The 6,481-nt window shown below is 36.2% G+C and overlaps 1 long non-coding RNA gene across 1 annotated transcript; it reads right to left on the bottom strand.

The window, feature by feature from the left end:
- Nucleotides 1-2,631: 2,631 nt before the first annotated feature.
- On the bottom strand, nt 2,632-4,871 carry LOC107753687 (uncharacterized). The gene is made up of 3 exons (XR_001641487.1): nt 4,794-4,871; nt 4,184-4,359; nt 2,632-2,704 (listed from the first exon to the last, which is right to left on the bottom strand). It is a non-coding gene; the product is annotated as an uncharacterized LOC107753687 (long non-coding RNA).
- Nucleotides 4,872-6,481: the final 1,610 nt, after the last annotated feature.

Here is a 6,481-nt window from a genome sequence, read left to right as displayed (position 1 = left end):
TGTTTTGACTTCAGTAAATCAGTTTTGGCAAATACAAACTACGTGATTATTTTTCATGAGTCCAACATCCAGCCGCGCAAGCAAACATGCAATCTACCCGAGACGTGATCAATCAGGGAAGCCGTCTTTTATTGCAAAATAGAGAAATAACAATTTACATTTAAGTAAAATGTAAGCTTCTTAACCTTGTAGTCTTATTCTCTTACTCTTATTCGTAAAACACAAAATGACCAATAGTGATATAGCTATGCTGGCTACCTACAAGGACAGCTAGGGTCGATTTCGTTAGCTAACGACACATTTGACTTACCCTTCCAGTGATGACATAGCAGGTTGAATATTCATCAAAAAATTAGATTGCGTCCATTTGTACCCCTCCAGGCTTTTGTAGGCTTTTAAAGAGTTTTTTGAAAGTTGATGAGGTACTTGTAGATATCAGGATACTGGTCAGGAAATCTATCCGTTACTTTATTGATACACCTTAAAAGCACCACGGGGGCATTATAGGGATCCGTTATGCTATGTACAGGTCTAGTCTTTTGAATTAAAGTACGCAGTGAACTGTTGCCTTGAAACTCATGCTGGTGCCATTCATTTCATATTCGCTCGCTCCCGGCTGTCCATGCCTGCCAGCATGGTGGTGTAAACAGAATGGGTCACGCGACGTCCGGAGAATGAGAAGTGCCGTAAGCTGAATCCCACCTGTCGCAAAAAGTCAGTGACTTCTCTTATAAAACTGCTTTTTTGCGTGTGGTAAACTCTAAAAATAGTTCAATCCAAAAGTATTATTTCATGTAAAACATGTTGAAGATTAGCAGATCGGCTGTCGATTCATTAAATGATAAGCCATTTCCTTTAAAAAGCTGTTTATTCAGCGTAGTGAAACCTCTCCTCCGTTGACATCCATTAAAAAAGGGTCTCTGGTCTCCTTTCTCATTTACTGCCAGACCGGAAGCGTTAGATTTAGCCGTTACGCTTTTTCGGCTAATGGTTGGTTGCAGGCTTGCCTTCTAGTGGCTTTGGCAGGATTCCGCTGACTCATTTTGGCGCGCCTCCTGCTGGTCAGGATAAGAAACTTACCTGAATGTCATGCTTATCTACGAGGACAAGGCTGACTTGTTCCAAAACACAAATACGCACTGATTTATTGAGTTGTCTGAACATTTGAAACGACTAAAGTAAACACGTACAGAATCGTTTATTTTGGAAAAAATATTTAAAATACGCACTGATTTATTGAGTTGTCTGAACATTTGAAACGACTAAAGTAAACACGTACAGAATCGTTTATTTTGGAAAAAATATTTAAAATACGCACTGATTTATTGAGTTGTCTGAACATTTGAAACGACTAAAGTAAACACGTACAGAATAGTTTATTTTGGAAAAAATATTTATTGACATGAAATTTTGCTTTTTGGATTACGACGTCTCAGATAATAAGAAATCATGCATACATGCATACCAGCAGATGGCACCGACTAACTGATTATTTGCATTAAAATGCTACATAATACAAGCAATCAGATCACAAAAGTGTTTAAAGAATCACCCACCACCAATTTCAGGATTTAGGCCTAAAACATAGTAGAACTGTACATGCTGTATAAAAAGTGATGACCACACAAAGTTAGTTTTAACCTTCATTTTGTTTTAAGTTTTAAAGTGTAAATATCCAAGTTAGCACTTGAAATTAAATTTTCCAACAGAACATTTTAGGCATCTTTACACAACTGAGTTAGGGCTGTTCTGTGCCTGCTCAAAATTGTGTGTAAAGAGTCAAGACATAATGCTGCATAAAACTAAAGACTAAATTAAGCCGGCTCTGACCTACCTCAGCTCTTAATACCAAGCATACAATTGTATTTGCTGTGTAAATGCATTTATGCCACCTCTGAGCAGCATTAAACTGTGTAAATGCCACTTCAGAAGCACCTCTATGCCAGCTTTGCAGTGTAAATTTGGTAGGAATTCCAGGATATTTCAAATCAAAACAAGACACAATACAAACACATTATTATGATTTGAAAATCAGTAGTGTAGAACAAGAAGTACTATTCACTGTGGTTTTCACAAAAGTGTTTATACATTTAAAATGAATTGTATATTTTACCAGCTGACTTTGTAGCAATACACGCCATGTTTTAAATGCTTTGGAGGGAAGCCAAAACTGCGCACCCCTGGTTCTGATGTACCACAGTTCATCCTGGGTTGGATGATTGGGTAACGTACACTACCGTCAGCCAACCAGCCTGCATCACACTGGTCCAATCCCACAAACCTCCAGGCTGCGTATAACTGGCCAACTTTAGCAATACGACCTCCATCGCTCTGACAAGCCTCCACCGCCTCTGTGAAATTTAGTTTGATGTGATGTTGCAGGAAGTAGACCTCTCCTGACATTGAAGAAAGACATAAAGTAACTTGTCACATCATATTTGGCAACTTAAAAATAAATACGACTTAACCTCAGAAATGAATGCCAATAATTGACCCAAGGTAACAAAATAGGACTGGCATATCAAGGCAAACAGCTTTAAAACATATGCATGACTGATGAAAACAAGGAAGAAGGCCATTTTATAATTAATCCTTGTTGCCAGGTTCACCCAACTTGTCATCCTCAACTTGGCGTTACTCCCCTGGACAGCCGACACTAGAGTTTCAGGAGACTCAACGTGAAGACGGATCTTGTGGAAGTAGACTAAAAAGAAACATTAAGTAAGTGAATAAACTCTTCAAAGAGAGTAAAGTAGGCTATTATTTGTTATATTGTAGGCTATGTTTGTTTGTTCAACTATGCAAAAGGGAATTTTTTATGGATTTGTGATAGAGTTCACATTTTTGTGATGTCTTAACCATCCTAACTGTATATTAAAACTATGTTATTACCAGTGTTGGGAAGGTTACTTTGGAAATGTAGGCTAATAGGTTACAGATTCCAAGTTACCTATTTAAAATGTAATAAGTAGCCTACTGTAACTATTTCAGTTACTTTATTAAAATAATGTAACTAATTACATTTGATTACTTTTTGATTACTTTTCTAAAATTAGAATGTTTTAGCTGTTCATTCATCATTTAATGTTCATCATTTTCAAACATTTAAATCAGGCAGGGTAAACATTACAGTACTCAACACTCAAAATCCTTCATCATTTGAATAAAAATTATAATAATTTAATTTTAAAGCACAGCCACCACAAAATCGGACTTTAGTCACACTTCTTTTTACTTAGAGATTGTTCCGAGGTTAAATAGGCTACAGATTTAAAATCATAAGATATAGTTTAATAGTTTTGATTTTTTTAAATCAAATCTTTGTATAGCTACAGCTGGTAACACTGGCATCTAACAATGTCTTGGAAAAAAACAGTTAATCTTAAAATAATAAAGCATATACATAAACCCAAATAGGAAATAAAACAGTTATCAAATAAGCATGTGTCCTATTCTCCTAAACTCCTGAAACATTGGTGTCTCATATTTTAGAGCAGTCACTGCAATTTATGAAAGAAATCAATTAAATCTGTATATGTGTGTGTGTGGGGGGGTGTGTGTGAGAATATTCAGATGTAACCCCCTTTGTAATTGTTAACATTTTTATAAGTAACTGTAATTTAATTACACATTTTTTTCTCAGTAACTGTAACTGATTACAACTACATTTATTTTGTAATGTTATTTTGTATGTAGGCTAACTATAGTTACTCTCCAACACTGATTATTACTATAAAATATATACTGTATAACTATAATTCCCACTGAGTTTATAACAAATATGCTTGTTCAGAAATTTTAAACAATTAAAAAATATATACAAAAACATTACAATTTATATAAATTTTATTCTATGATGTGACAAAAGTTAGAATGTTGTTGAATTCTACGTAGGCTGTCATGCTATAGTATCAGCAAGCTAGCTTTTGTTTGCTGGTTTGTTACAGTATTTTGCACACATGAAAACATGAAATTATTAGGCTAACTTACTCTCCCCATTGCCATTTCCATTTCCATTAACTATGTCCTGATAGTAATAGCATTCTATGATGTGACAAAAGTTAGAATGTTGTCTAATTCTACGTAGGCTGTCATGCTATAGTATCAGCAAGCTAGCTTTTGTTTGCTGGTTTGTTACAGTATTTTGCACACATGAAAACATGAAATTATTAGGCTAACTTACTCTCCCCATTGCCATTGCCATTTCCATTTCCATTAACTATGTCCTGATAATAATAGCCGTTGGAGAATCGCTGTGCAAGGCTTCCGAGGACCAGGTGCATTAAAAGCACCAGCAGATGGCGTAAAATCCACATATTCACGATGATTCCCTGTATCCCACAGCTTTCCAGCAGCGTCCTTGAATTTTAAAACAACCCAAGATGAGTAAAGATCAGCAAGGAGTTCAGCAATCAAATATAACCCAACATATATTTAGCTTTTGGCACTTTTTAAGTCTGATTTATTAAAAAAAAAAAAAAAGTTTGACTTGCTCGCCATAAACAACATAATCATCAGATAGGCTAGCTATTCTACAAGAACTGCATTAAGTTGCTGGTTAAACGATTGTAGAAGCGCAAGTCAAAAGAATACAACTAGCTATACAATTAAGCCACATAAAAAGTAGTTTAACGACTATGGTAAAACGTATGTAATAAAAAGTTATCAAATTTATACAAAAACAGGTTTAAAGTCGCAAACGCGTTTGTTGTTGTCAACTAGTTAATTGTGGCATGCAAAGAGTCTGCTAATATGCACATTCATTAAATAATAAAAGCATTTTCGCAACTTACCAATGTAAAATACGTTCTCAGGCTCTTTTTGCTACAACTACTCTGTTCATCGTCCGAGATGAGGAATAAAAGCTCTCTCTCTCTCTCTCTGTGTAATAACATTGTGGGACCGTGAGGTGACGTCACTCAGGCATCTCCTTTGAAGTTCTCCAGCTCGCGAACAATAATAATTGTGGGGTCTACAAAGCAGTCGAGGGCTGCTGTCCATCATCACGGTATAATTTTACAGCATAAGGTGTGTTGATAATTTCCCAAAACTGAAACTAGAGCTTGTGTTCACGGTGCCAGCGAGAATATATTCCACCCAGGTCTCTTGTTACGAGGGTTTGTCACACAAAAAACAACAATTCTTAATGGCCTCAGAGGCTGCCTGGCCTAATAACACAGTTGGTAATAATAGATTGTCACATACCTATTTTTCTTTTACATTCCGAATGTACTGTGTTATAAATTATGTCCTTTTAGGTAGAAAACAAACCCTAAAATCTGTACAATAAAAAAATATTAATAGTATGACCGGATATTTTTACAGGCGTTAAAATAGAACAAAAAATTACCTCTGCATATGAAATTACACACCAGAAACATGACTTGACCTTTGACCGAAGTCTCAAAAAAGATTACTATGGGAAAGTCAGCGGTCGAAATTCCTCTTCTCCTCAGCGAAAAGCCCCAAAGTGTGCTAATTTTCCAAAGTCAATAGCAGAGGAAAGTATCCATAGCCTTGCAGATGTGAAATTTTCCTCTTACTCGTGACCGCCAGGGATTCAAACGTTTGTTGTTCTCGGTCAGCACACCTCTGTGCAGCAGCCAGTAGCTATAGTGTTCATCTTTTATCTCTCTCTTCCAAAATTCTGACCTTTTGTCCCTGTTATTTAGCGATACAGTTGATGTAAATTCTAAATCACAATATTTAAAGAGGAAAAGACTGGTAGGCGGCCTTTGGAGGGACCAGGATGTTGTACTGACAGAATCACTCAATATTATGACCCCAAACTGTGCCACCCTTTCTCTTTCTCGGTCACATTTACTTTTGTTCGGCGAATTTTCTCAGGCAAAATCCAGTCATTTCAATAGAAATCGACACAGGGAGGCATTTGTTCACATCATGTTCAAGTTGCTTACGTGAATTCACCATATTGACCAACAAAACGCTGCTTGGTTTGAAAGTAACTTCTATGTGAGCTGTTCTTCATCATACATCATGGACACTTTAAAAGGCAAGAGTGAGCACATTTATATCGTCTCTCTCACAGATGCTCACAACATTAGCGATGCATTTGAAGATCCCCGTCAATTAGTCCCCACAGCCAAGATGAAAGCCGTCGCCTTAGGCAAGGAACGCCGAGACCCTTTGAATAGCTGTGGGCTTCACAGAAGCATGATTTTGGCAGCTATCGTTTGGAAGAACATTGTACTCTATAATTGTTTGCCCAAAATGAATGGGTCCAAAATGGCTGGATGTAAAGGTTTTAGATTCTCCTGACGCACTTGTCAGTAGTTACTGCAGCCTGCCTGAGAAAAAAAACTCTCTTCATTTTAAAAGGTTATTGGAAAATGATAAATTTTTTAGATTTTAAATATTATATCACATAAATAAAGTGTTTAAATGTTAAATAGCTGCACTGTGCATTTTCCAGAAAAATGAATACATTTTAAAAGTAAAATGTTTTTGAAAGATGTTTCTT

This window comes from Sinocyclocheilus rhinocerous, unplaced genomic scaffold (genome assembly GCF_001515625.1).
Source record: "Sinocyclocheilus rhinocerous isolate Xijiao unplaced genomic scaffold, SAMN03320098_v1.1 scaffold200, whole genome shotgun sequence".
NCBI lineage: Eukaryota > Metazoa > Chordata > Actinopteri > Cypriniformes > Cyprinidae > Sinocyclocheilus > Sinocyclocheilus rhinocerous.
The sequence above is the reverse complement of the archived record's forward strand: the minus strand, read 5'-3'. Positions and strand labels throughout refer to the sequence as shown.